The sequence below is a fragment of the Centruroides vittatus genome, unplaced genomic scaffold, assembly GCF_030686945.1.
Source record: "Centruroides vittatus isolate TY-2023 unplaced genomic scaffold, ASM3068694v2 contig_5, whole genome shotgun sequence".
Classification (NCBI taxonomy): domain Eukaryota; kingdom Metazoa; phylum Arthropoda; class Arachnida; order Scorpiones; family Buthidae; genus Centruroides; species Centruroides vittatus.
The window spans coordinates 711,050-739,039 of NW_027122286.1; the positions used below are offsets into that span (position 1 = coordinate 711,050).

Here is a 27,990-nt window from a genome sequence, read left to right on the forward strand (position 1 = left end):
TCGAGCTACCTGTAATACATCGACTGTGCCTAATCGAACTTTGGTCGTCTCTAGTCAAGTAGGAAGAAGAGGATTGCCCCGGATCAAGAACCTACATGGGACTCGACTTCCAGAATTATTCGCCAGTTAGAATCGGATTTTCCATAAACGTCTCTCAGGAACAGGAAGACCTTGATTTATCGTAAGCTATCTGATAACAAATCAGTTTACGTATCGATATTGATCGTTTCTGTGTCGAAACAGCTCGGGTACGTTTGCATTTTGTTTTGGACGACCTGATTGGACCTGACCAAAAATGGTCATTTCTCATTGGCAGATCGACCCGTTTTTTGTTTGTACACAAGGTATCGTCTGGGAATGTAAATCGTTTTAATTAGGATTTCTCATTTTCCAGTCTTCTGCTTGTCTCGGAATCGCGGGAAACCCCGGGATATAATTAATTATTTTTGAGATATAAAATATATTTTAAAATCAATGATATAATTATTTTTCATTTTTATGTAACTTAATACAACTTGCAACCTCCAAAATAATAATATTAATAATGCTGTGTAAAATATGTATTAAAATTACCTTTGAATTACGTAGAAATTTTCACAAATAGAAAAAAAATTATTAAAGTTTGTTGGATACTGCTTACAACAAAAATGCCTTTGAATTGAGTTGGAAATTTAAAGAAAAAAATGAAGTTATATCAAACTCTAACTTAGAAAATAATTTTTGTTTTTTAAATAAAACATAATACAAAATATTATTGTAAATTTTTATAATAAGATTTTAAAAAGCAAAGGTGGTCAATACTTCTATCACTCAATTTGATTCTTATTTTAGTAATGAAAAGTCCTGCTACCGAGAATGCCCTTTCCGATTCAATTCATGTGGGCGTAATCGTCTTTAATGCATTTAAGAGAAGACAGATGTTGTGTTTTCTTTTCACGCGTAGCCTGGAAGATTTCTAGTTCGTTTTCGAGATGGGTTACAGTACTTCTTTTGCCATTTAGTATTCTTGATTTGTCTACCTCGGCTGCATTAATAGCGGTATCGAGCTTATAGCCCGATAATTCGGTAGTTCGTTTTGCTTTAATAATCGGGATTATGAAGAAAAACTTCATACTTGCAGACTTCGTACGTTTCTATCCTAGCCCAATTTGCACAACCTGGCATAATGCAGTTATTGAAACTACTGGGCATATTTAAAATTAAAACAGCTTCGGCGCAATTATTCGAGATATTACAGGTTCTGACAAGTAAAGAATTTTCAGTCCTGCCACAAATACATATTGATTATTGACAATCTGTGACATGCTATAATAAGCAATAATTTAAGAAACTAATAAGCAGGCTTAAAATTAATAAATACAAATGTATTCTGACGGTATATGAGTTAATTATACTTTCTATTTGCAAAATTTTTTCAACTTTATCACAAAATAAGAAAAAAGTGAATTTTTAAGAAATTTGCGAAATTTCCCGGGATGAGAAAAATTTCTCGGGTTAAAAAAACAGCCGGGACCCCGTTGGAGTAATCCCAGTTGTAATCCTCACAATGAAATTAATTCTCCAAAACTGGAATGTTTAAGAATGTCTTATAATTTTGTTCCATACTATTTTGCATTTTAGTATTATCACTGAAAAAGTAAGACTGTGTACAAAATTCAAGCTTTTCCCCGTTGTAAAAATAGGCGTGTGATGTAACAACAGTTTCTTCGTTAAATTTTGAAAGTTGAAGCTGATTATTATTATTAAAAATTTTTATATCCGATATTAACGCAGGATGAAACAGCTTCATTTCATGAACACCTGAAAATTTTATTTTACATAACGTCGTTTTAAACACGTTTAATATAAACATATCATAAAATTAAACTTTTTGATTTTATTCCAAAGAATTAGTAACGGAACGATTTTTTCGACCGTTAAATTGATTTTTCTTAATTTTTAAATTATAAATTAAGTGATAACAAACAAAACTAAATGCGGGAAAATGCTATTATTCTGCCGAAATATAAATAGAAATGGTGTGACAGTTTGCAGTAGGGAACATATGCAAATAATGCCATTTGTTCGCATACAGCATTGTTACGCGACACATGTACTGTACAGGCAAACTAGATTCATAGGAATCGACTTTTAGGATAAAGTTTACTATCATACAGTTTTTATTATAAAGATAATTTCATAAACTCTTATCACACAGAGGCTTCCAATCTACTGGGCATCGATTCTCAGATGACAATAGATTTATGTAGAGGGTGCGATAAATTTCTCGAAGTCTTTTGATTTGATTTGATTGGATAAATTTATTTTTCATACATTAAAATATAACACTTTTAATATATTATAAATATAATTAAGATAATATATATAATAATGCTTAATTTAAACATATTAATCATTAAATTACATAAATTTTTATTAAATGAGTCATAAATTTGAATTATAATTCCAATACGTACTTGCATTAATAAGTTATATATATATAGGCCTATATATAACTTATTAATTACGATTTCATTTTTTATTTTAACTTGTTTGAAATTTATTGTTATTTTATAACAAAACAAGAAAGGAATAGCATAATTAATTTATTTTTCATAAATAGAATACAAGCAAAACCACGTTGTGAGCCACTCTATCTTATTATATCACATTATTATTATTATATTACGTCGTAAAAATCAAATTTAGAAATTTCGATTTTTTTCTGGAAACAACTGAAAAAAATGGTGGATATGAGTATATAACCACAGGAAATTTCACGGCATATTTCATTGGATTAAAGTAATTATTTCTAATTCAATGAATCAGCAATGTCTGACAATATCAAAAAAACACATTCCATGAAACTTTCGAAAGAAGACATTTTTGTGTTCTTTCCCTATCACTTGAAAAGTAGCCTCAACGCAACGAACACTCCCGAGCCAATCTACAAGGCTTTTGGCGACGACACAGTCAACAAGCAGACATGTTACTATTTGTTCGATACATTCAAATATGAAGATTTGTTGCTTTACGATGAACCCAGTCCAGCTAGCCCCATTAAATAACTGATGATGACATTCTCCTGCAATTGATAGACTATAATCTACGGTTGTTCACCAAAGAAGTAGCACAATAACTTCAATGTTTCTGTACGATCCTAAAATTAACAAAGTCCGATACCTCTACGACTGTATGCCAGCACACACAACAAATATGACCTTAGAGCAGCTGGCCAGCCTGGGTTTGAAAATTCTGTTTATTTTTATGTATTATCCTATTTATTTCTTTATTTTGCATACTGGATACAATCCTTGATGAGAGGAGCAATACCTTATCCCGAAAACAAAACAGTTAAATACAAGATTATAAAAACACAGACAAACGTATACAATAATAAATTATATAAGTAATAATTGAAATTATAAGATTTAAAATTAAAATGTAATATTTAAAGTTTAACACTTTGGAGCATCTGTTAACAAAATACGAAAATACTAATAAATAAAAAGCAAAAATAGGCAAATTACTTACTTATAAAAAAAAAATAAATTAGTATTCGTGACACAGTACTGACAGATGCTACGAAACAACACCAGCGACGAAAGCAAATTTATAGCAGAGGAAACACGCCCCTTAAAACAAAAGTTCAACAGAATTCTTTAGAAAACAAAACACTTTAAATTGAAAACAAGGTTCTGATAATACTTTAAGAAAGAAAGACCTAGAATAAACGACGCAGCCAATAATTTCTTCTCGTAATATTTAAGACGCCCTCATTTATCTGTGAGAATCTGAAGAGAAGAAGGCTAGTAAATTAATTAAATCATTTAATTAATTAAAACAATATTCCAATCCGATTCTAACCTCCCCCTCCCGGGAGAAGGGATTACGAGGCGAATAAAAAAAACAAAAACTCACATACATCCTCTTACTTGATAGATAAAACGGTTTGAATATCAACAATTATTACTAAGGTGGCAAGACAAATCTTCACCTTAGTCACCTCCAGCTATTAATTCAGTATGTTTGACAGTTGTTATCTCGATTTTGAAGTAAGATAAGTAACAATGTCGGAGAGAAAATGTCAATAATTCATCGACACGTCCGACTCTTGACAGTTCGTATCCGCAACACCCGGACCCAAATCGAGCTTAAAACACATTACATCATCCAATGCATTAGTCAGATCCCCGAAACGGGTATAAAAAGGGGTTGAACACGGTCCTCCGCGAGGACTCCGGGCGAACTCCAACTAGATACCCTGGCCCGCCATACTCTGCGGCTACTACCTCCGGACCGAAGCATCCGTATCCGCCAGCTCTCTGACATTTATATTTACCAAAGGGATTAGAAGGCCTCCACCAATAGGTATAGCCTTGGAAAGAGAAATATGAAGAGTTATAGAAGTTAGAAGAATGAAGAAAAGAAAAGAATGACAGGAAAGTGTGAAATATGAGACTACAATGTGTCACTTGAGAGCCAATTGTATAACATCAATGAATACAAATTACAAACATATAGTTGTGTACAGAATGACTGCCTCTACAACTTCAGGCATTAGGAGCCCCATAACGGCTAACTTGCCTTGGTGCTCAACACACAAAGCGCGTATAAACAGCCCCTTGGGGAAAACAGACAAAGTCCTTCATGGCATAGGAGGTAACATAATAAAATAAAACAAACAAATTAATACAGTTGCGTGTGTACACAAGACAAGGCCTCCATGGCTTAGGAGGTAACATAATAAAATAAAACAAACAAATTAATACAGTTGCGTGTGTACACAAGACAAGGCTTCCATGGCTTTGGAGGTAACATAATAAAATAAAACAAAACAAATTAATACAGATGCATGTGTACACAAGACAAGGCTTCCATGGCTTTGGAGATAACATAATAAAATAAAACAAAACAAATTAATACAGATGCATGTGTACACACCAGCTCTCTGACAGACCTCCGGTTCTCCGCTAGATCAGCGAATGTCTTCAGCGATCCATGCACAGCGAGTAATCATCATGAGGTATTAACTTGGTTTGTTTGTAAACTCTCTCTCGCTCTCTCGCCTACTTTTAAGTTAACTAGTAGTAACTCCGGATAGAGAAACCTAACCTGGTCAGACATGAAACAAACGGTCACGCGCTAATTAACAGTTGTCAGCCGATACAAGTATTTACTGTTAATTTGGTATCTTATATTTGTACTCTAGAATAATTGTAATTATAATTGTATCTATGTGTTTATTAAATGTGTTGTTTTGTGAAGCTTCGGAAATGGGCCTAGAATTTGTGCAAAAAGAAAAAAGGAAATTTTTCTTTTTTTTGTATAAAAGAAAATAATAATAATTATTATTTTAATGTTGTAAAAAGAAACCATCAAACGAAAAACGAATGTTTTATGTCCATATAAGGACATGTTTGTAGAAATTTCCGAGAAAGTCGGTCTTCTCAGGTTGAAACAATAGATTAATTTGAGTACTGTGATCGAACATCTTCGATAGGGATCGAATTGTCAGTCGAGATTGACTCATCCCACGATCTGGGTTCCGATCTCGTTACAGTTTGTAACGAGGGGGAGGACCAATTAGAGAGCGGGGACAAGTCGGCATTGACCTATCCGAATGTTCGATCTGGGACTCAAAACAAACTTATAAAAACCTCATAAAAAGGATGTGAGGTTCTCGGTTATTAGTTCTTGGTTCATAGCGCTCCTCTCACGGAATTTTTGTGCTCCTGTCCGTACACACCGAAGGCTGAGCATCGTTCTCCGCTTCACCTTCTCCGGAGGAATCTAAACGACCGTCTGGACATTCGGAATCTTTTTATATTTTTGAAGGACTTAGTTTCCTTCGTTGGATTGGCATTACGCCTCTTTGTCAGCTTAGTTGTAAGGAATTTTTATTATTATTAAACGGTTTGACAATGGGGAACCCGTCTCTGTAAGTTTCTTTCACTCCCACACGTTCGTCGTGACCGCGCGACAATCCTGACTAACGCAGTCGGTCGGCGAACCTCACAGTTTTATAGTTACTGTTAGTTATTTTTGAGTACGCTCGATATTTTATCCCGACCTCACCAACCCTCCCCACTACCTAATCGCCCTCCTACAAACATGCTGACAAGGAAGCCGATAAGTAGGGTCAAGCTTGCCGCCTAACCACCTCGGTTCTCACATAGCCAAAGTATACCAAGCATTCACAGAGCTTAGAGCAGCTGGCCAGTCCAGATTGGAAGATTCTGCTTAATCCGTCTTACAGTCCAGACTTGGAGCCAAATGACTATCATTAATTTCACACCCTGCAGAGTCTTGCAGTACGGTTGAATGTTATTTTCTTCAAAGAAACACCGCAGTCATTTTATGCTCACCAGATTGACGGTTTTCACCAAAGATGGCGAGATGTGATAGATGTTGTTGTCAGAAATGAGATAATTCTCAGCCAACTACTTTCCAAAAATTCGAAACTTCACATTACAAAATGATATTAACAGATAATCCGTTTTTAATGGTAATCTATATATATAATCGAGACGAGTTGATGATGATAATAATAATAATAATAATAATTTCTGTTTTGGTTACTATGCCTTGACTTCGGTCCGGCATAGTACATAGCCACCGGTGTTAACCGAGTATATCTCACTTAACCCAACATAATAATAATAATCAGCGCACAGCCCAAACGGTAAGGGGTTGAAAGTTGAAATTTGGTACACAGGGCACGTCACGAGAACGCACGCTAAAAGGGATTTTTCGAAATTCCTCCCCACGGGGGAGAGGGACAGGATTAAATATCTTAACACTTCCATCAACAATGGAAATGTTAAGTAACAATGGAAGTTTTAAGTAACAATGGAAGTTTTAAGTAACAATGGAAGTGTCAACAATGGAAGTGCTACGTAACAATGGAAATGTTAAGAGCACAAACGGTAGGAGTTGAAAGTTGAAATTTGGTACAAAGTTAGGGTACGTCACGAGAACGCACACTAAGAAGGGATTTTTCGAAATTTCTCCCCACGGGGGAGAGGGATAGGATTAAGTTTTAACACTTCCATCAACAATAGAAGTGTTACGTAACAATGGAAGTGTTAAGAGAAAGCGACGTACAAGACGCAGATGCAGTATTTTTCGTTTTTGCGGGAAATCGAACATATTTTTAGACCTATCTAAAAATTCTCTAATTAGTCTGGAAACACGGAGGACTCCAATTCTTGCATTGTGTAAAAACGGGTAAGATTGACTATAACGTAATAATCTGATTATTTGTTAAAACGGTTAGGAGTTGAAAGTTGAAATTTGGTACACAGTTAGGGTACCAGATTTAAGTACCAAAGTGTTAAGTAACAATGGAGAACAAGAGAACGCGACGTGCAAGATTTATGGGCTCTGGGAAAAAAAAGAAAAAAGAAAAAGAGTAATATGTTAGAACACATTCGATTTTCAAATTTAAACAGATTAGTTCTCGACCTTTCTTCTTCATTCGATGAAAATCGAAGGATACATAGTGAAAACACGCAGTGAAAATCGAACAATATTAGAACATTCGATTTTCAAATTTGACCTTTCTTTAGAAATACTTAGTTCGTTGATGAAATTACTCTTTTTCTTCTGTGACTATAACGTAATAATCTTAATCTTCGCTATGCCCGAGCAACGCCGGGCCTACCTGCTAGTATAGCATGTTTTGCAATTATTCAAATTTTTCATCAAAATTAAATGATATCCTAACAGTTGTGAATAATAACAAAAAATACTAATTTATTATGTCTTTTTATTTTATTGATTACAGGAGAGTCAAATCCACAAAACTCAGTCATCGAGATCAAATAACACGCAGCTCATACCAACCGGAAATTTACCACAACCGGAATCGTAAAATTAAAATTAAATCCAAATTATATAATGTTAATATTTTATATGAACAAGGAATATTTAGTATTGGTTGAACATGCATTGAATTAGAGCAAAACTCACAAGTGGATTATTATATACATAGAGGAAATTTCTAAAATGTATTCATTACTCGCAGTAATTCGTCATAAACGTATTTCTTTGTTTCTTTTGCAAACACGAAATCTAGATGGCCCCATTCTTTTAGCGGTACTTGATAATCGGCTATCAAATTCGAGAGGCGATTTCGAAGTGTATCCACGTCTTCAGGATCTGCCACAAGATCGTTTGAACTCCAAAAAAGTTCCTATCGGAGTTTTAATTTTTGTAAGATCATACTTTGGAGGCTGAACCTAATAGGTAAACACACTCATATAAACGAAAGTAAAGATCTAAATATCGAACATAAACCTTTCTCCTTACCTGTTTGTATTTTTTTAAGTTTCCTAACGGCCCATAATCGAATTTCTGAAATTCTTTCGAATTTACCAGCTACGATAAGCTTAAATTATTTCAATTATTCATATTTTAATTTCCTCGATATAGTGAAGAACTTAACCTACCTGCCCAAGGTGAATGATGTTTTTAGTAGATGTTCCTGCCGGAAAATGAGAAAAGTAGACATGCAGGCGAGACTGAAATAATCTAAATTACTAAACATACAACAATTTCAAACTTTCCTAACAAACTTTCCTACCTTACCTCATTTAATTGATAAAAGTCATATCCACTTATTAGAAAATAGATATTGGAGCATATCGACCTTACAACATCAACATTACAGGCAGTTTGAGCAAATAATTCCGTAATGAAGTCGCTTGGTAAAAATTCCTTGTGTCCTAGAACGGAAAATAAAAGCTAAACCAATCTTAAGTTAAAATCTTTAATCGAAAAATATTTAATACAACTCCTGGCAAAAATTACGGAATTTCTTCATCACGATGTCGTTTTTATAGTATTTTAAGCATGCAGCAAAGAAATAAAACAAGCAATTGATACAGAATAAAATTGTAATAATAGTCATGCGTTTTTTCTATGTAGTGTATTTAATTTATATAAACTTTTATTACATCACATACAGGAAAATATTTTAAATTGTAAAACAGGGAGAGATTACATATTTAGCGTATTTAAAATATTGCTTGTTATATTGTTCAATATTTAGATCCGAATATCAAATAAATGCGTGTAAACTACTCAAATATTTTACATTTCTGTTATTGTTACAAAATCATTGCACCGACAACGAAATTATCCATCAAAATAATAGAAAGGATTCTAAAGTTCTTTATGGAAAGAAATTTAACAACGACTATTGCAAAATAAGTGAATTGTTTATGGTCAGCTGTATCTAAACTTTTCTGCAAGTATAAAGAAATTAAGAATGTTATAAAAAAAAAATTGGTCAACCATGAAAAACATCAAGGTGTCAGGATTGGAAAGTAAGAGCAATGTCCCTTGAATATAGGAAGTATACAACAAAACGGATGAATAAGAAGTGAAAGGAAGTAGGTGTTAGTTCTTACGAGAGAACAGTAAGCGTCATTTGAAAGAAATGATACTTTCATTAACAAAAGCAGTAGCAAAACATGAAAATCGGGTTACAATGGTCAAAATAAAAGCAATCGTGAACTGTAGAGGACTGGATGACACAGATATTTAGTGATAACTCACGAATTTGCATTAGTATTTAGGTGATGCTTGAAGTTTAGTCTGACGCCGTTATAACGAAGCTTGTAAGAATGACTGCGTAAAAATATGTCACATTTCCTATCTCACTTATTTTCAGGTAAAGGACAGGGCGATTTGACAACCGCTATTTCAAAACGGCAACGTAATGCCCAGGCATACTTTGACATTTTAGAGAACTTTCTTAATCAATTTAAAACATATCCGATGGTGATGGTATCATTCTCCAAGATGACCATCTTGGAGTATCTTGTTGTGTAGTTGTAACTATTAAAATTTTCTTCGACAACACCGCATCAACACAATACATTCTTCAGGAAACAACAGAGATCTGAACCTGTTAGAAAAAATGTGATGGAGATCGAAGAAAGTGGTCCGGGACAAAGCTCTGCGTGGAAATCAAGTGTCTTAACTACTGTTCGGTGAAAATGGAAAGCTATCGAAAAGGAGTTTTATTTTCATTAGTGAGATCAATGCCTGAACGAACTAAGGTTAATTTTGTATTGGCTATTAATATGCCTTAAACTGAAACGTATCATAACGACCACAAATGATTTTAAGGTGACTATTTTTCGCCTAACATTTACGCTTAATGTATACAATATACATCCCAACTGAATAGGCGCACGTTTATCCGTCCTAAATACAGATTGGAGTCAATAAAAAAATTACATAAAAAACAGTCATCTTAAATACATTGGAAAGCATGGAAATACATTTTAGAAAATAAGTTTGTCGAAAGATCATAATTATCTCATTTCTGCTATATATTTTTGTATAGTTATGTATTATTTATTTTACATTATACGGAGATTTTTTATTTATATTAATTTTTAGTTATTTTTGCTTTTTATTCAAATATTTAAAAGTTGTGATTTTTTATTATATTCGATTTTGAAACAATATTTAATGATTAAAATCACAGCTTGAGGCTGGCGTATTAGACTAAATTGAAAACGTTTGCTAAATAAAAGCGAATCCCAGCAGCCAAAAGCGTGTTTATAGAATGATTTTGAATTATTCTCCTGAAGTTGATTTAGTTTATTGTTTAATTTATATACAATGTATTGTCATTTCGATTGTTTAAATCATAATTAAAGTAGTCAAAAGGTTTGACTATTATTAAAAAGGTATTTTGCATCAGTTGCGAATTGTGAGAATTTTGCCAAGTAGCATTCGAGTTCAAAGTTGTTTGAATTTAAAAAAAATTTAGAACGCTGGAGTTTTGGAGTGTTTGAAGTTCGCCATTTTTTCCAGGAACATTATTAGTCATAATGCTCACTTGAGCTTCCATAGTTAAAGGAGCTAGTAGACGAATAGGAGTCTCAATACTACTGAGATATGCCGTTGGACCTAGAGAAGATACTGTTTTGATCTAGAAAATTCAATATTTTAATTTTAAATAAGTTGTAAAAGCCGTATGGATGTAAGTGGAGATAACTCTTACCTTGTTGTACTCGGGATTCTCGGAGAGAAATGCATAGACTATCATGTTACCTTGCGAAAATCCTACATAATATAATTGACTTTGACCTGTTTTGTTAAGGACAAAGTCTATACTATCCGGTGTATCATACCTGGCATGTTCGTCAATACTACAAAGAAACGTTTTAAATTCATCAACAAAGACCTCGCAACTTCTCTTTATACTGACCTGAAGTTCCAAAATTCATCATCTTCGGGCGAATATTTGATATGCTTTCGGGCGTAAGTGTTACCTCTCTGATTTCCCATCCAGACGTCGTAACCTTCGTCAGCCAAGATATAACCTACCGTAATTAAACATAAATACTTTAACTAGTTATGTAACGCTGTATCAGCGTGTAGTCGGAACGAAGCTGCTCGCACCTTTATTTTCTAGATTATGAGGAGAAAAAGAAACAAAGAAGCATTCGTTCTCAACAATATATTTGATTTCTATTGGTTTATTTAAAGGTTCAAATATAAGGTCAGAATTAGTCATTAATTAATTGCTATGCCAACGTCTGATGAAATTTTGACTATCGCTATGGGCCTTGGACTTACAGGTTGACTCATAGCGATCTTTATTGTAACTCTTTAAAAATACTGAGTCAGTTATTTTTTTCGCTTGACTCAATGTAACATAGGTAAGACCGATAGCTGTCTCTTTTTTCCTTATATCTATTTTGATTTTTGGAAGAGTTATTTGGAAGACCCTGTGATTTATGTATGGTCATCGAGTATGCTTGATGACCATACATAAATCACAGGGTGTGTATCTAGTTAGCGATAACATTTACCTTTCAAAATTACTGTTTTAATGCTTGACATATTTTCTGACCACTAGATGACGCTTCTACACGTGCGTGCAGGAAGTGACTAACACTTGACTTCATGCATTCCTTGTCAACATTATAACTCTAGAATGAGTTGTCCGATCTTGATGAAATTTTCTAGAACGACCCATCATCACTCAAGGATGAACTGATTAAAATTTCAACTCTCAAAAATGATCCATACTTATGAAAAACGCGATCTTCTTTTTGACCCCTATTTCCAGTTCTACAAAAACGGATCATTTTTGAGAGTTGAAATTTTAATCAGTTTATCCTTGAGAGATGGTGAGTCGTTATAGAGAATTTCATCAAGATCGGACAACTCATTCTAGAGTTATATTGTTGACAAGGAATGCATGAAGTGAACTATTAGTCGTCCCTTCGTTCCGACAATTATTAAAAAGTGGAGAACATTACAAGAATCAATATTCTCTTCAACAAGAAATACTATTGGAATTAATGCAATGATTTCTTTTATTTTTTTATTTTATGATTAAATCATAATTTTGACTAAAAAAATAAATTTAAGTCAGTTTAAAATCCTTTTTTAATATTCCAGCTAGAGACAAATGTGTGAAATCACAGGGATCGTTACGTGTTCTGGTAATGCTTTTAGTCTTTCGAGTCGTTTAGACCCACTCACAGTCATCTAAGAATGGCTAATAGTATATTGTCGATGGGATAGTAATATCCTTTCGAAGTCAGGATGCGACACCAGATAGGGATGGACTGCCCTCTACCACGCGTATAAGTATAGTCTAAGAAGTATGAGGGCTGAGGGCTGTTACGATAACGAGCGGGGAGAGTCGTGGGTAGGTCCGAGTTGTAGAGGTGAATATAGCCTGAACTTAATAAGTAAATGGAATCACCAAGTAAATATAACAATAACACTTTACGAACACAAAGAGATCAACAATATACATTCCTCTGAATCTAATACAATCTAACATGATTGAACATAACTAATAGTACACCTCTATATTTCGGTTCCAATGGTCGCGTTGCGTTATATCTAACTTCTAGATCCGTTGGCCGACCAATCAGCAGCTGAGCTGAGCTGAGCTGAGCTGTCTATCTGGCCACCCTAGTTGGCATACCTGTCTCTACTTATCCAGGATGAATCGCCAGCCGTCCCTTTCCAGAAAACGTGCTCCGATGTGCGAAAACTTGACCTATCTTGCCACCACTCGAAACGTCCTTGACAACCTCAAACTTTCTTCGACCCGTAACGGGTCAATACCGACCCCGTTGGAAAACCCTGCTTTAATACGTCTACGATGTACTGTACAGTATATTGAAAACAAAGTAATGGACTCTATTTTCTACATTCAAACGGATCCTCGTTACATTTTTGGGTACCTCATTACAATAATGAAAAATAGCAAAGTTTTATCAAACTCGGCCCATTTAATTTTGAGAACGAATTCTATTCTATAAGCCTAGAAGACGAGCTAGCGACTGTGGAAAATCACACGACAAAGTCGCGCGATCTGTCTGTGCGATATCGCCTTGTTGAGCGCACTCGTGCTGTAAGACTCCTGAAAATACCCTGAAACTACACTAAAATCTAAAAACCACTAAATTTGTTAATATTCTAAAATATTATTTTTATGTCTCTAAAAGGAAATACTAAATTTAATAGAGAAAAAAAAGAACACTTTTCACAGAAATTAGACAAAAGAAAACTAAGCAATGTAAGTTCTAAGATCAACTATCTCTGGTTGGAATCGAATTAAATGTGGATTTTGACTCATCCCGCGATCTGGGTTCAGAACTCGTTACACTTAGTAACGAGTGACGAAAGTGGAAATGAGAAAAGATAACAAATCGAAGTGGTTGATCTGGGAAGATTTAGGACCAAAAATAGCAAAAATTCTGTTTTCAATGGCACAGAGATCTTCTCTCTCCGAATTTCTCATAGTGCAAGATCTTACTTAGGGGCATTCTCCGCATCCTCCTGGACTCTATAAGGACTGACCTCACCTTCTCCAGGGACAGACTGGACAACATCGCTCCAAGGCAAAAGAAAAAAACAAAAGAATCCTTCCCTCAGGACTCTCTCTTGAAAAACAACCAGAAGATTTAGTCTTCACCTGAAGAAACACCAAGAATATAACTGCTGTAAGCTTTTTGTTTTGTTTTTTTTTTTTGTGTGTGTGTTTTAAATGAATCGAGACTATTTCCTTTGTAACTATGGAGTCTGACTCGGGTCTATCACGCTCACATTCCGAATCGGTACCTCTCTTCGTTTTGCTTTTAAGAACATTCGGTGACCTCACACTGGTGTCGGAGTGCGATTTTTGATTATTTTTGTAAAAATTGAAAAATTTGTGTGGTCTCACAACAATAAATGCTCGCCGACTTTTGCATGCAAATTCATCACTGTACCTGTTACTCTTAACTCTATATACGGCCAAGTAATTGTCTTTGGTGAGACGTTTGCTTTGTTTACAAAGTGGGCAAAATGCCAGAGATGCCGAACATCGTGCGCTTTTTGAAATTGTAATTAATAAGTCTCTCGCCGATTGCGTAACTGGGGACGCAAAATGGCAGGCGATTTCGTGAACGTTACGTAATCACGCTTAGATTAGGACCAGGAGTTCGTAAAATGTTTCTGTAGAAAAGTAATCGAAACCATAATCACACCTTTTACAAGACTTCTGGTATCTTTTCTTTTCTGGCACAGAAACCATAGGATTTTCAGCTCTTCATTCGTGGTGCAATGTAAAGCGCTAGTTTCTTTTCAATAGAAATTTTAAGAGGTTTTCGTTTGTTAGTGATGATGTCTATTATAGAGGGGTTTTTTTAGCTCTAAATACAATAGTTACAGCAACAGCGACAGAATTGTGTTCAATAAGCTTAACGACTTCATTACGAGCTGTCAGTATGTCGATCTCTTAAAGATTCTCTTACTTGCTAATATTTAGCCAATAGAAAGTTCTTTTATGATAAAGAAAAGTAAAAAGAATCTATATGAATTAAGATTTCAAATTTTAAATCTTAATTTTCTAGATAGTAATTATGTTGTGAGGTATATACAGGTCTAATTTGAGAATATATAGATGTTACAGTAAAAACCCGTTTTTAATTAGAACGCGTTTTAACTAGTTGAAACTAGTTTATACTGGTACTCGTGACGTACGCAGCAGCTCACTTAGTGCCTTTTTCGCATTTCGGGAATAATACCGATCTTTTAAGGGGAAGGCCGTGTCATTGACTTATTTGATACTGCGAGGCTTACCATTATTTCTCAAATTTTTGGTTATTATTATAGACCTATATATATATATATAGGTCTATAATAATAACCAAAATTTATTTACATATATATATATATATATAATATAATATATATAATATTATATATAATATATAATATATAAATATATAATATATATTATATATATATATATACAGGTCTAATTTGAGAATATATAGATGTTACAGTAAAAACCCGTTTTTAGTTAGAACGCGTTTTAACTAGTTGAAACTAGTTTATACTGGATGTCTTTGTTAAAACCCGTTTTGTCTAGTTAAAACTAGTTTTAACTCAAATTCATTTTTGACAAGCAGTAGATTCTAGTTTTAACTAGACAAAACGGGTTTTAACAAAAACATCCAGTATAAACTAGTTTCAACTAGTTAAAACGCATCCTAACAAAAACTGGTTTTGACTGTAACATATAGAGTGATTCGGGGTAAGATGGTAAGCAGGAGAAGATGCCTGCTTTTTGATATTTTTAAACTGTGACGTCAGATATTGTTATGTGTTTGTATGATGAATCGTTGGGCCAATATTGAGTGCGGAGAGTCTCCATACCTGATAAATATCCACCAATTTCTTGACACAGTTAAGTCTACATTTTTTAGGTATTCTAGTTTTTTCCCAAAATATAATACACTCGCGTATTACAAGATTCAGGCTTTTACTCACAGTTAGTTTAACTTCACGAATGTTAAGAAACAAAACTGCAAGTACTTGCCGATTTGACGGTAATTTTGCACCCGTAATTTGGTGGTTTATCTCTCCAACTAAGAAAATATGATTTATAGTGCTTCGTAATTCCACTGATATCTTCGAAACAAACTATACGTGTTAATAGCCCGACAAATTGTGTTAGAATGGCGAACAAAGCGAATACGTGCCACTTCTCTAGCACCATATGTATGGAAATGATTCCATGCAAGTTGTTGTGGGAGTATTTAAGAATAAAATAAACAAAACTAGGCCCGGATGGCCGAGCGGTCAAGGTGGCAGCCTACCGCTCTGGGGGACCCGGGATCGAATCCGAACGGGTCGAATAATCCCCAGGAATTTTTCGGGGGTGGTCCGTTCGGATATGTCGGGCCCCGTCCCTCACCACCCGGTCGCCCCATTGTGGGCCTGGCCGAACCCATAATGGGCTTTCTAAAAGATGCCCTCTTAGTGCCCACAGGGCGGAAAGAGTTTAAAAAAAAAAAAAAAAAAAAAAAAAAAGGCCCTATGCGTTAGAAAAAAAAAAATATTTTAAAAATAAGGGACACCCTAATATATATATATATATATATATAGGTATTTTCGAATTATTGTTAAAATTATCATTTTAATTTTAATCAATTTAAGTTATATCTGTATTTTATATTTCTTTTTCTGTTTGTCCGGTTGTGCAAAGAACAATTTCTAACTACCAGATAGGACCCACATCTCGAAGATCTGTGTGTGAATGCGACACCGGAATTATTTATGTTTATGAACCAACGTTGGTCATTTAGAAAAGGAGTCCTTAAAAGTTTTCCAATTTTAGGGATCCCCTTTCTAAATTTTTAGTAATACCAGTTAAAAATAATTCAGAGAAACGAACTAGAATAAAAAAATATCCATTAATTGTTATAAATCTCACAAAATGTGAAAGAAAAGACGAAGGGGATGACCGTCGTTTCCTCTTTTTTTTTTTTTTAATGGTGTTTAGATCACAGATGCTACTCTATCCATGTCACATGTACACACAATAATTCCTAATAGACAAGAGAGCAGAAGTACTAAAGAATGACCAATCATGATTATCACAAATTACCTCAACCTCATTTGGAACAAAATCATTGGTGAAAACGAAGAATAACATGAAAGAAAATTGCGAAAATCAGAGACTTAATGAGAGACTTAGTGAGGGAGAAAGAAGACAAAAAAGTGAGGAAGAAAGGGAGAGAAAGTGAAGCAGAACGAAAGATAGAGAAAGTGAAGGGAAAGGAGAGAGAAAGAGAAAGCAGAAATAAGAGAGGGAAAAGAAAAAAATCAACACAGCATTCAGAAAAGAAGTCAACTCCTAGAAGAGAAGACAACTCTTTTCCTGGTATGTTCTGAGTCGCGAAGTTCGGATCCCTCCCGCTAGGTACCAACCGTTTTACAAATAGAAATAGGTTAACTTCCTAAAATAGATTTTGTTGAAACATAACATTCGAACTTTATTTTGTGGAAACATAACATTCGAACTTAGTTTAAAGTAATTTAAACTAAGTTCGAATGTTATGTTTCCACAATAAATTTTCTTTTTTATTCTTAAATTAGTTTATTGACTTTGCATAGGCTCATTCCTGGACTTCGGAGTGACTCTGACCTTCGTGCCTTAACTATCTGCCTCTGTTGTTTTTTCCTTGTCTAAATCGGAGGTGTGTCCGACAACACACACCTGGTGGCAGTGTCCTACCCTAAACTCCCATAATCCAATTTTTTATGGCCCCTAAGGATCGAGTTATAAACTCCGTAACGTAAGCGTATCCGTACTGTATCCGTAGCTGTAAGCGTATCCGTATAGCGTGGGTATAAACTCCGTATCGTATCCGTATGGCCGTACCGTATTCCGTAAGAAAAGTTTGGATCGATCAAACTTTTACGGTAGGGATACGGAGAATTGACCAACTGCTCATGCGCTTGGTCGCTGTCAGTCGATATCCAAGCGACGAAACTTTGACAAATTGGTTAAAACGTAAGTTTTGCCCGACAATGCTGCTTCTGAATAATATTAAATTTTAAGATAAGAATTACTTTGGTCATAAAAAATAGAAAAATAATAAAGTGAATAAATAATTATAGTGTTAGATCTGGCAATAACTACCCATGATTTTGCGCATGCTCACGATGGACTAGTTTGTAAACCGTAAGAAAGTTTGTTCCTTTACGGATACGGAAAAGGCCTTACGGTAGTTTATAACTATTGCTATAGATATCCAGTGTAGAAAAAACATTTACGAATACGGATACGGTTACGTTACGGAGTTTATAACTCGACCCTAAGCCCTCACAATACTTCAAACAAGGTTGCACGGTAAGCTGGCTGGACTCAGCACTAGTGTTTAAGTATCACTAAATACAAACCTAACGGGAAACGCACGCCATTTTCCTCGGCGCGACTTAGGTATGAAATGCGTGACTAAATATGTTAATTTTAAACGGTTAATGATGGAACGATTCAACTGCGAAACATACGCGGTTCGAGTACACAAATTTCATGTATATACTGAAAAGAGAGACGAAAAGGTCCAGGGGTTTGCAGTCTTGTTGCGAATGCAACGGTGATAGAACACACTGGCTAAGATGAACAGAACAGTACCGTTATAAAAAGGTGTCAGCAGCAAGAATTGGGTGAGAAGCTCCGCATCCAGTTCTTGCACGGCTTAAATGAAAGGATAAAGCGTGATGTCACGACCCATGATCCAACTACATTTTTGAAGCATTAAGAATTGCTATTAGGATACAATTGAACAATTAACTAACAAATCGCGAAAGAATATCAGAAGCGTACAGGAAATGGTAAAGTGTAGCCAAACAAAAATCGAAAGAGTGAAACCCTGCAAGACGTGACACAAAGATAAATCAAATTTCTAAACAGTTAGAAACCTTCTGGAAGAGATTAGATAATCAGTCGTCATCAGTACAAACAACTAGTACGCGAGGGGGAGAATCCAATCAAAACAGATAAACGCTGCCATCTAAGGTAGGAGAAAGACACGGAGTAGGAAACACCAATACGTATCCGAGCTGTCCGCGTTGCTTTACATAATCTTATCACGTACCTGTACAACCACCCTTTATTTCCATAAATAAGCAACCACTTTTGAATTATTTTTTTCAGCACCTTTTCTAGGCCATACTCACGAGGAAACTGTTGGGGTGATTTTTAATAAATATTATTAAAATTTAGTTAATAATTACGTTAAAAGTACAGTAGACCCCCTATAACACGGCGAAAAAATTGCGATCGTATTCGTATAACACACGGTAAAACGTCATCGCCGACTCGTGTCACGACAGGATTGGTCGAATCTGGACCAATAGTGGACATTGTACAAACCGCTGAGTTTAAACGAGCAGTGAACCTACTAAAAAAACATTTATTATTCAACGGCCATAAAAATTACATTTTTATTAATGATGTCTTCAAAGTTAAGTTATTTTTCTGCGAAAAATTCGCTTATCAGGAAACACGCGCCCGCTGTTCGATGAGCCGATCCCAGACAAAAACAAGCTTAAGCAAAAGCTTAAGCAATGGCGTCGTCCAACGGTGCATACTCGGTAAGTAATCCTACAATTTTTTGTTTATAGCATAGTTTATATGGATTATTCCCAAAAAATTATACGTGATTTGGAAATGTTGAGTCAAATTAGTCTAGAATCGATTAATTTTACGGAAGAAAATTTTTCAAACAGCCGTAGCCCCTAAACTGCACAAGTGCCGGGCTGAGATTGGCTCATGTATTTAAGTGACTCTTACAACACGGATTCATATAACACGAAATGTATCTACCGTGTTATAGGGGTTTACTGTATTCAAAATATTACAACACAATTTAAACATTTATGTGATAATGTCTGCCCTACAGAAGAGATTTGTAGGCCTATTATTTTAGACATTGACTCCTTCGGTTTTTTGGTTCCGCCCGGAATGGCGCTTGAAAAACCCCAAATTAATTGATTTCTTTATATTAATTATTTCTACTCAAACGCGAATCTGACAGCCAAAAAAATTGTGAAGAAATAATTGCCACAGAATAAATACCCCAAAAAGTGTTTTTACAGAAAAACTACATAAAAAATTAAAAAGAATTTTAAAAGAATGCTTTTATTTGAAAAATACAGGTGCGCGAATTGTTATTCTTTCATTTAACAAGGCATAAAATTTCACACATACAGTCTACATTGTTTAAAAACCCAATGACCTTGAGAACAGCTGCTGTCAGCTTTCCCGGGTAGTTCTCATGAATGCCTCAGGTTAATATTGGTTTAAAGCAGGAGAGGAGCGAACTTACCGCATCTATTAAAATATAACACAAAATTTTCGATTTTTATGCTATTAAAATACGGGAAACCGAAAAAATACCAGAAAAAATTGTACTGAATAAAAAAACAAAAAACCTGCTGATGTCATAAAAAACATCGAGTAGGGTTTAAAATGTTTTATGTAGGTCAAATAGAAGTTTAGAACAATTTAATTAATTTGATACAAAAAACACCCATATAAAACAATAGCACAATTAATTAGCTAATTCGTTGTAAAAAATTTTCGCGGCAAAAATAATTCATGAAATTTGCATAGGTGTATATATAACAATGTATATAGATAAAAATGTATATATGCAGATCCATACATTTTTCGAAATGTTATAAGTCAAGGCCCTTTTTGAGGAACCTTAAGGCTCATGCCGCAGAAATCTCTGGCTAGGGGCTGAAGGGGTTGATAAACAGGTAACTAAAATTCTTTTTAATGCATTTAGCGATATTTAAATAATTATGTAAGTAGGGATAACGAAATGTTTTGTCAGATAGAAGATAATAATTTGAATGAAGATATTTCAGAGGATAAAAAACATTTTTCTGCTTGAAGAAAAAGAAGTTGATAACGAAGCACAGACACTGCCTGTGAATCAGGATATTCAAATGATGATGAAAAAGCTGATAAGAATATAATCTCAACACAACGAAAAGAAGAAATTCTTAACTTGCATAAGAAACGTTCAAAAATGGAAATTATTCACATTACGGCGGAAAGGAACTAAAGAATTAAAACACTTTAGTGATTTATACAAATGGGAAAAACAATTTAAATCTTGAAAACAGAATTGAAACATTAAAAATGATTAAAGAACATGCTAAACAAATGTTTGACGAAGCTTGAGACAGCTATAAAATTGCTTAAGGTAATCAATTAAAAGTATGGACATTACAGAAATTTCTTGAGCTGAATAGTTCATTTAAGTTTACAGCTAGTGGTTGCTAAATTGAAAAAAGAATACAGATTAGTATCTGGAAAAATTACAAAACTTGTAAATAAAACATAAATAGTAAACGAAAAAGATATTTTAATAAAAGCTGTGCAATTTGAAAAAACAGTAAAAAATTTATTGCCATCTTATTCGCGTAACTTTATTTCAATATGGATCAGTGTGGTTTTTCATACAAAATGATTTGACCAAGAACACTTTTATATAAAGCAGAAAAAATACTATTGGATTTGCACATTCTCCGAGTAATAAAGTTATGCATTCCTATACTGTTCAATATTTAATGCTAACGGGCAAGTTATTATTTGCTTACAAGAGGCTCATGAAACTTTTGGACCTAGAGTTTAAAGATTGCTGTTTAATGCCCCAAACGTTACTATTACAGCAAGCTCATCTGGCAAATTCTCTACAGCAATTATTATAAACTATGTAAAAAATGTATTATCTCCAAATATAACAGAAAACTCATTATTAATAGTTGACACGTGGAGTGGACAAACAAATATTAATATTTGTAATATAGTTTTTCAAACATCTACGGTATAAATCAAAATAAATGTGAAGTATTAATTATTCCACCAAAATGTACAGTACGTCTATATGCCAACCTTTAGATGTTGGATTTCATAGACAAATAAAACTTTTAGCTAAAGAAATTTTAAATGCTATACAGCTATTTTGTAATGATTTGTCGATGAAATTGTTTTGGACAACTAGAAATGGCATAATAAAATTACACTCGATTCTTTATCATCAATTATCTGCGCCAGTATTTAATAATTTGATTAAATATGCATGGTTTGCTTCTGGACTCATATGAAAAATGTGAATTTTTAAAAGTAAAACAAGTTTGTTTTTCTTTTTTAAACACAGACAGTTTAAATTGTATTGAGAATAATTGCCAAAATTTTCGATTTCTTCAATGTGCGCGATGTCAACAACTTCTTTGTTTATTTTGTTTTTTTTGAAAAATATCACGAAATAGTTACCCGTCTAATAATTTGTGAATATCATTACTTTTCAGTTAAATGCATCTAGATAAAATGTATTTACTTCTTACATTTCGATTATTTTCTTCATATTTATTCTATCCTTACTTTTATACAGTATTATATTTTATTGTTAAAGCAGTATATATATCTAATTTTTCATAAAACATTTATTTGAGTTTTTTCCTTATTCTACTCTGTAAATGTAATATCGTCGTCTTCTTCTGTGACATTTCACTTCTAAAAATTTTCATATTTATTTTAAACTAATTTAAAATAGTGCGACATTTGATTGCTATTAGCCCTGATTAATAGTTTTAGTGAATATTACAAATTTAATATAGAGTTTGTATACTTTTAATGTAATTATTAACTAAATTTTATTGATATTTATTTTAAAAATATATTCTAACAGTTCCTTTTTCAGAATATCGTTCGCTTCCTATTGAGTCGGGAAACAAATGGGCACCGATCAATTATCAGCGAAGTACTCCAAAATGGTTAGAATATAGATATTACGCATCACTTCCACTACCCGAGTGGAATGGAGGAAGCGTCGTCTCTCCACCGAATAGGGCAGAATTGAGAGTAAACTCTAACACTGCAGAATGGCGGATTCCAATTATTTGTATTCCAATTATTTCCTTATTTGTTTCTGATATAGCGATGAAAACGGATTGTTTTCATCGCTATATCGGAAACAAATAAGCTTCTATCAAGCGCAGTTTAGGCAAATGAGACCCAGAGATAGTCGAGACTGAACATTTACCCTTTCACCTAGTGCGTTACAATCAATACTGGTTCGGTAACGTTGCTAATACCGAGCGGGTATTAGACAACTTGACCGTTTCTAGATATTTGGCGTTACCCAGCCTTGAGGGAGGCTCAGGCAAGCTAATAATCTACCACAAAAGTTAAATAAAAATAGCGTAAATCGTCCTGCCTCCGCTCCCCAGCAGTCCCGTCATGACTTGGGCAGGTCCGAAAGGACTTTAGCTAATCCGTGGATCCAACCCTGGGCTTAACCGAACCATCCGGACGCAACTACTCGGCAAAATCTTCCTGGACTGGGTAGCTCCGTAGGGACTTTACCTACGTACTCCCAGCATCAGGGAAAATAAGAAAGAAAAATTTTATAAATATATATATATATATTTATAAAATTTTATCTTTCTTAATCTTTATTAATAATCTTTCTAATTATAATAATTATAATAAATAATATATATAATATATATATATATATATATTTATTTATTTATTTATTTATTTATAAGATTATTATTTAACGTTAAATGGTTAACATTTTTATAACATATGCCATTTATATTAATAATCTTATTTTATTTTGTTATCCATTATATTACCACGCCATCTTATAATCCGTTATATATTAAATTATGATATTATTCTTTAATAAAATGATTTGTATGTCCTCACCACGACTGCTCTAATTTTTTTCCTAGCAATCGAAAAAAACATTTATAATAACACTGTCATAGACCCGCTTGTTCATATGATCATCTATAAACTCTTTAACATTTGTAAGTAGACAAGGTATGCTACGTGACCTGAGATCAATAGTAACCGAATACATTTAAATAGCGGAATGAAACACTTTGACATAACAAAAAACCGAACACATGCCTATAAAAACAAAAAGAGAAACAATGTCGCGTGCCTGATCCTTTGTAAATAGAGAACGGGTGAACGAACTGGCAATTTTTAAAGCTGCCACCTAAAATGTTGCACATCCCGATAGGAGACATTTTTAAACGTCGGGAAATCCTGTGATGCTCCGGAACCACGAAATTTGTTAATATTGCAACATCTAAAAACCACTAAATTTTTCGAAATTCCCTCGCGGTGGGAGAGGAGACCATTGAGGCTTAATCTAAAGAACGGCTACTACTGCATTATTTTAGATACGGTTTTTTTGTTTTTAACTAGGTTTTAGTAGGATATACGCCATGAGAATGCACACTAAAAATGGATTTTTCGAAATTCCCTCGCGAATTACACACCCACAGAACTAAAAAAAGAATGCATCCCCCGAGGAACTATTCTCTGTAAGTAAACTCTCAGCATCACATTTACGAGTATTTGTATGTCTAGCATACGCGTGGACTCCAAAGGTAAAACGTAACAATCTTCAGCCGAAATCGAGACAGTTATATTTGTAGGATACTCGAGGATCAGACGAGCTTACAGAATATACGACTCAAAAACAAATTTAGAGAAAACCTGGTAGAGGAAACCAGGGACATTAAGTTCATCCAATATCAATTGAGAAGGGAACTGTTAGACAGGTCAGGTGGGGAACTAATAGAGAAAAACAAACAAATTTCTGGATAGAAATAGATCTAGGGGATATGGACAAGAACAACGATCCCACATCCGTAGATACGGAAAGAAGAAGGGATGACGATAAGCCGAACGACGAAACCCACACAAATGAAGAACCCAACCTTACCCAGAGTGAGGACACTACCATTCAAATACCTAGAAAATCACAAAGAATCAGAGAGCATATCCAACAAGGAATCAGAGTCAATGTTCCCTCAATTTTTTTTTTTTTTTTTTTTTTTGTAGATGAGCGGAACATATACTTCTCTGAGCCCAAAATATTTTTGCTGAGCAGATTCTGAGCAAAAACTTTCTCTGAGCATATATATATAAAATCTTATTTTTTCCTATAAAAATTAAAATAGTTAATTATAAAGTAGAGATTAAAATTCATTTTAAAACATACTTCCATACAAAATATTATCTTTTGTCAATGATTTACTGTATTTAATCGAAATATACGTAGCAATAATCATGTTGCAGACAGAGTGAGAAATAAGTAAACAAGAATTCAAATCAGTGTGCATGCTCGCCTGCGCGGCACATAAATTCTCGTACGCGGCAACAATTTGAGCAGTGCGCGGCCGCGTAGCTTAGCGGGAACATTGAATCAGACCCAACTACGACGAAAATTTCTCTGATACAGACGAATGGAGTGATACGATGTAGTAAATATGGAATTGGAAAATAAGCGAATACGACGTTAAAACAGCTTACCTACACAGCAATTTGGACGAATGCATATATATGGAACAACCGATGGGATTCAATAAAGAAGGAGACGAATCAAAAATATGCAAACTAAATCATCTATCTACGGCTTAAAACAGGCTGGAAGAGCATGGTTTAAGACGATTACCGAACTCCTGTGCCAAAACGAGTGCGAACAATTAAAAGCCGATCCATGCGCATTTAAATACCAACTATATGGAAACGTTCTATACTTAAGATTACACGTTGACGACATGATAACAATATCCTCGAATGAGAAAATCGAACACAAAGCTATGGCAAAAATTGCGGAATATTTCGACTTAGTTATCCTGGGAAACCCTAAATGCATTTTAGGAATCGAAATAACGAAATCCGTAGATGAGATAAAACTGACGCAACAGAGACAAATAAAAGAGATACTTCGAAAATTCAAAATGGAGGATTGTAAACCAGTAAACACGCCAATGGATCCTAACCAAAAGTTAGACGACAGCGAAGAATCGCCGTGCGAAAGTAAGAAACTTTTCCAAGAAATTTTGGGAAGTGTAATGTATATCAGTTTGACAACGAGACCCGATTTGTGTCAGCCGATCAGCGAACTGTCACAGTACGCACAAAATCCGAAGGAGATACATGTCCAAGCAGCGAAACGACTGATACGATACTTAAATGGAACCCAAAGTAAGGGAATCGTATGCAAACGTGACCGAAATACCAACTTAATTAATCGGATACGCGGATGCTAATTGGAAAGACTGAAATGTAGGTGAACGTTCGAATAGCGGATATCTTTTCCAACTTGGACAGAATCTCGTATCGTAGAAATGCAAGAAGCAGAATCAAACGGCGTTATCGACATGCGAAAGTGAATTGACGGCATTAACCGAGGCTACGAGAGAATCAACATGATTAAAAATGATCCGAAATGAATTAGAAGAGAAAGGTTCTAATAAAATAACTACGATTTATAGCGATAATCAGGCTGCGTTAAGTCTACTCAACAACGAAAGTCCTAACTACAAGACGAAACATGTAGTAAGAAAAATATCCTATGTATACGAAAACATTAAGTCAGGTAATGTTGTTATTAAATACATTCCAACGGAAGAAATGTTAGCAGATTTTTTGACAAAACCATTAAACGCGCATAAATAGAAAATCTGTTTTAGACAGAATCAATGTGAAATTGTATTAAATAAAAAATAAATGTAACCAGGAAACTTCTCCAAAAAGGGGGGATTTGTAGCGAATATTATTTGTGTTTCGTGGAATTCTTGTCACCCTACACTTACTAAAAAAAAGGTATGTGAACTTTGGTCTGGTGTCAAAAGGGTGACATAAATCACAACTTTTATATAAACGCTTGTACACTCTCACTTTCTCTTCTCCTATAGGATGGCTTAGACGTAGAATAAACTTTTCTTTATTATAATGTTAACATTGGGTCATCTGAATCATTCATTCTGAATCTTGTCTCTATGCTATAACTCTCATCCAACATAAGTCCTAAGATCAACTATATCCGGTTGGGATCGAATTGAAGGTGTGTTTCGACTCATCCTGCTATCTGGATTCAGATCTCGTTACACTTAGTAACGAGTGACGACCAATTAGAAAGTGGAAATGAGAAAAAAATAACCAATCGAAGTGGTTGACCTGGGAACAAAAATGATAAAAACTCTGATTTCAAGGAGACAGAAAGCTTCTCTCTCCGAATTTCTCATAGTGCAACATCTTATCAATACTTGGTGGCATTCTCCTCCTCATCCTGGAATCTATAACGACTGACCTCACCTTCTTTAAAGACGGATTGAACAACATCGCTTTAGGGCAATAGAGTAAACCGAAGAATCCTTCTCTCAGGACTTAAAAAAAGAAGAACGAGAAGATATAGCCTTAACCTTCAGAGACACCAATAATATAATTGCTGTAAGATTTTTGTTTTTTGTGTGTTTTAAATAAATCGAGACGACTTTATAACTGTGAAGGCTGATCGGTGTCTCTACGCTCACATTCCGAATTGGTAGGCTACCCCTTTTTCGTTTTCACTTTAAGTACGATTCGGCGACTTTACAATGCTACGACCTTATACCTCGAAAACGAAGTATGTACCCCATTTTTATTACATTTCTGGATTCCTCGTTTCAATAATTGGAAAATGCCAAAGTTCAATCGAAATCCATCGAACAGATTTTTAAAAAGAACACAATTCTCTGAGCCACATAGAAAAGGCTTTCCTAACGTTTCGCCGCAAATACCATTATACTATTACAATTAACAAGAAATTTACATGTAAACGATTTTTAAATTTTAAGCCATACATTTGTAATTTCAACATATTGCTTGTTGAAACAAATCAATCTATCGAAAAAGATGACTTACCAAGGCACTGGTTAGGGTAATTGATCACCCAGTCAGTTGCAGATTCCAGAAGGCCGTGTTGCAGGAAGACCACTCGACGATTTTTGGTGTTTTCTTCACTACTTTCTCGACCGTAGGGAATTCTAAAAAGTTTCAAAAGGTAGCCATCCCTTGTTTGGACCGTATATTCTTCCACTGGATAGCCTCTGCTTGTTATTATTTCGGTCTATATCAAATATAAAAATTAAACTAAAACTAAAAAATATGTGTATTTATATATATATTAAAAGATTATAAAGCATGAGTAAATGTTATATTTACCACATTTCTGTTTGCGTCTGGATCAACCTCGAGCACCCGAGACTCGATAAACGATGACGTGGAACAATTTATTAAACCCGAACATAAAAAGAGAAAACGAACAGCAGGATATTTCATATTTATGCGAAATTTATCAAACAGGTGTGTTT

General features: G+C 34.4%; 1 protein-coding gene and 1 pseudogene across 1 annotated transcript in view; one reads left to right on the forward strand and one right to left on the reverse strand.

The window, feature by feature from the left end:
* Window positions 1-27,990, forward strand: part of LOC136978211 (cytochrome P450 3A11-like) — a 230,304-nt gene that overhangs the window by 72,664 nt on the left and 129,650 nt on the right. The window lies entirely within an intron of this gene.
* LOC136978145 (gastric triacylglycerol lipase-like) lies at window positions 7,734-27,982 on the reverse strand (annotated as a pseudogene).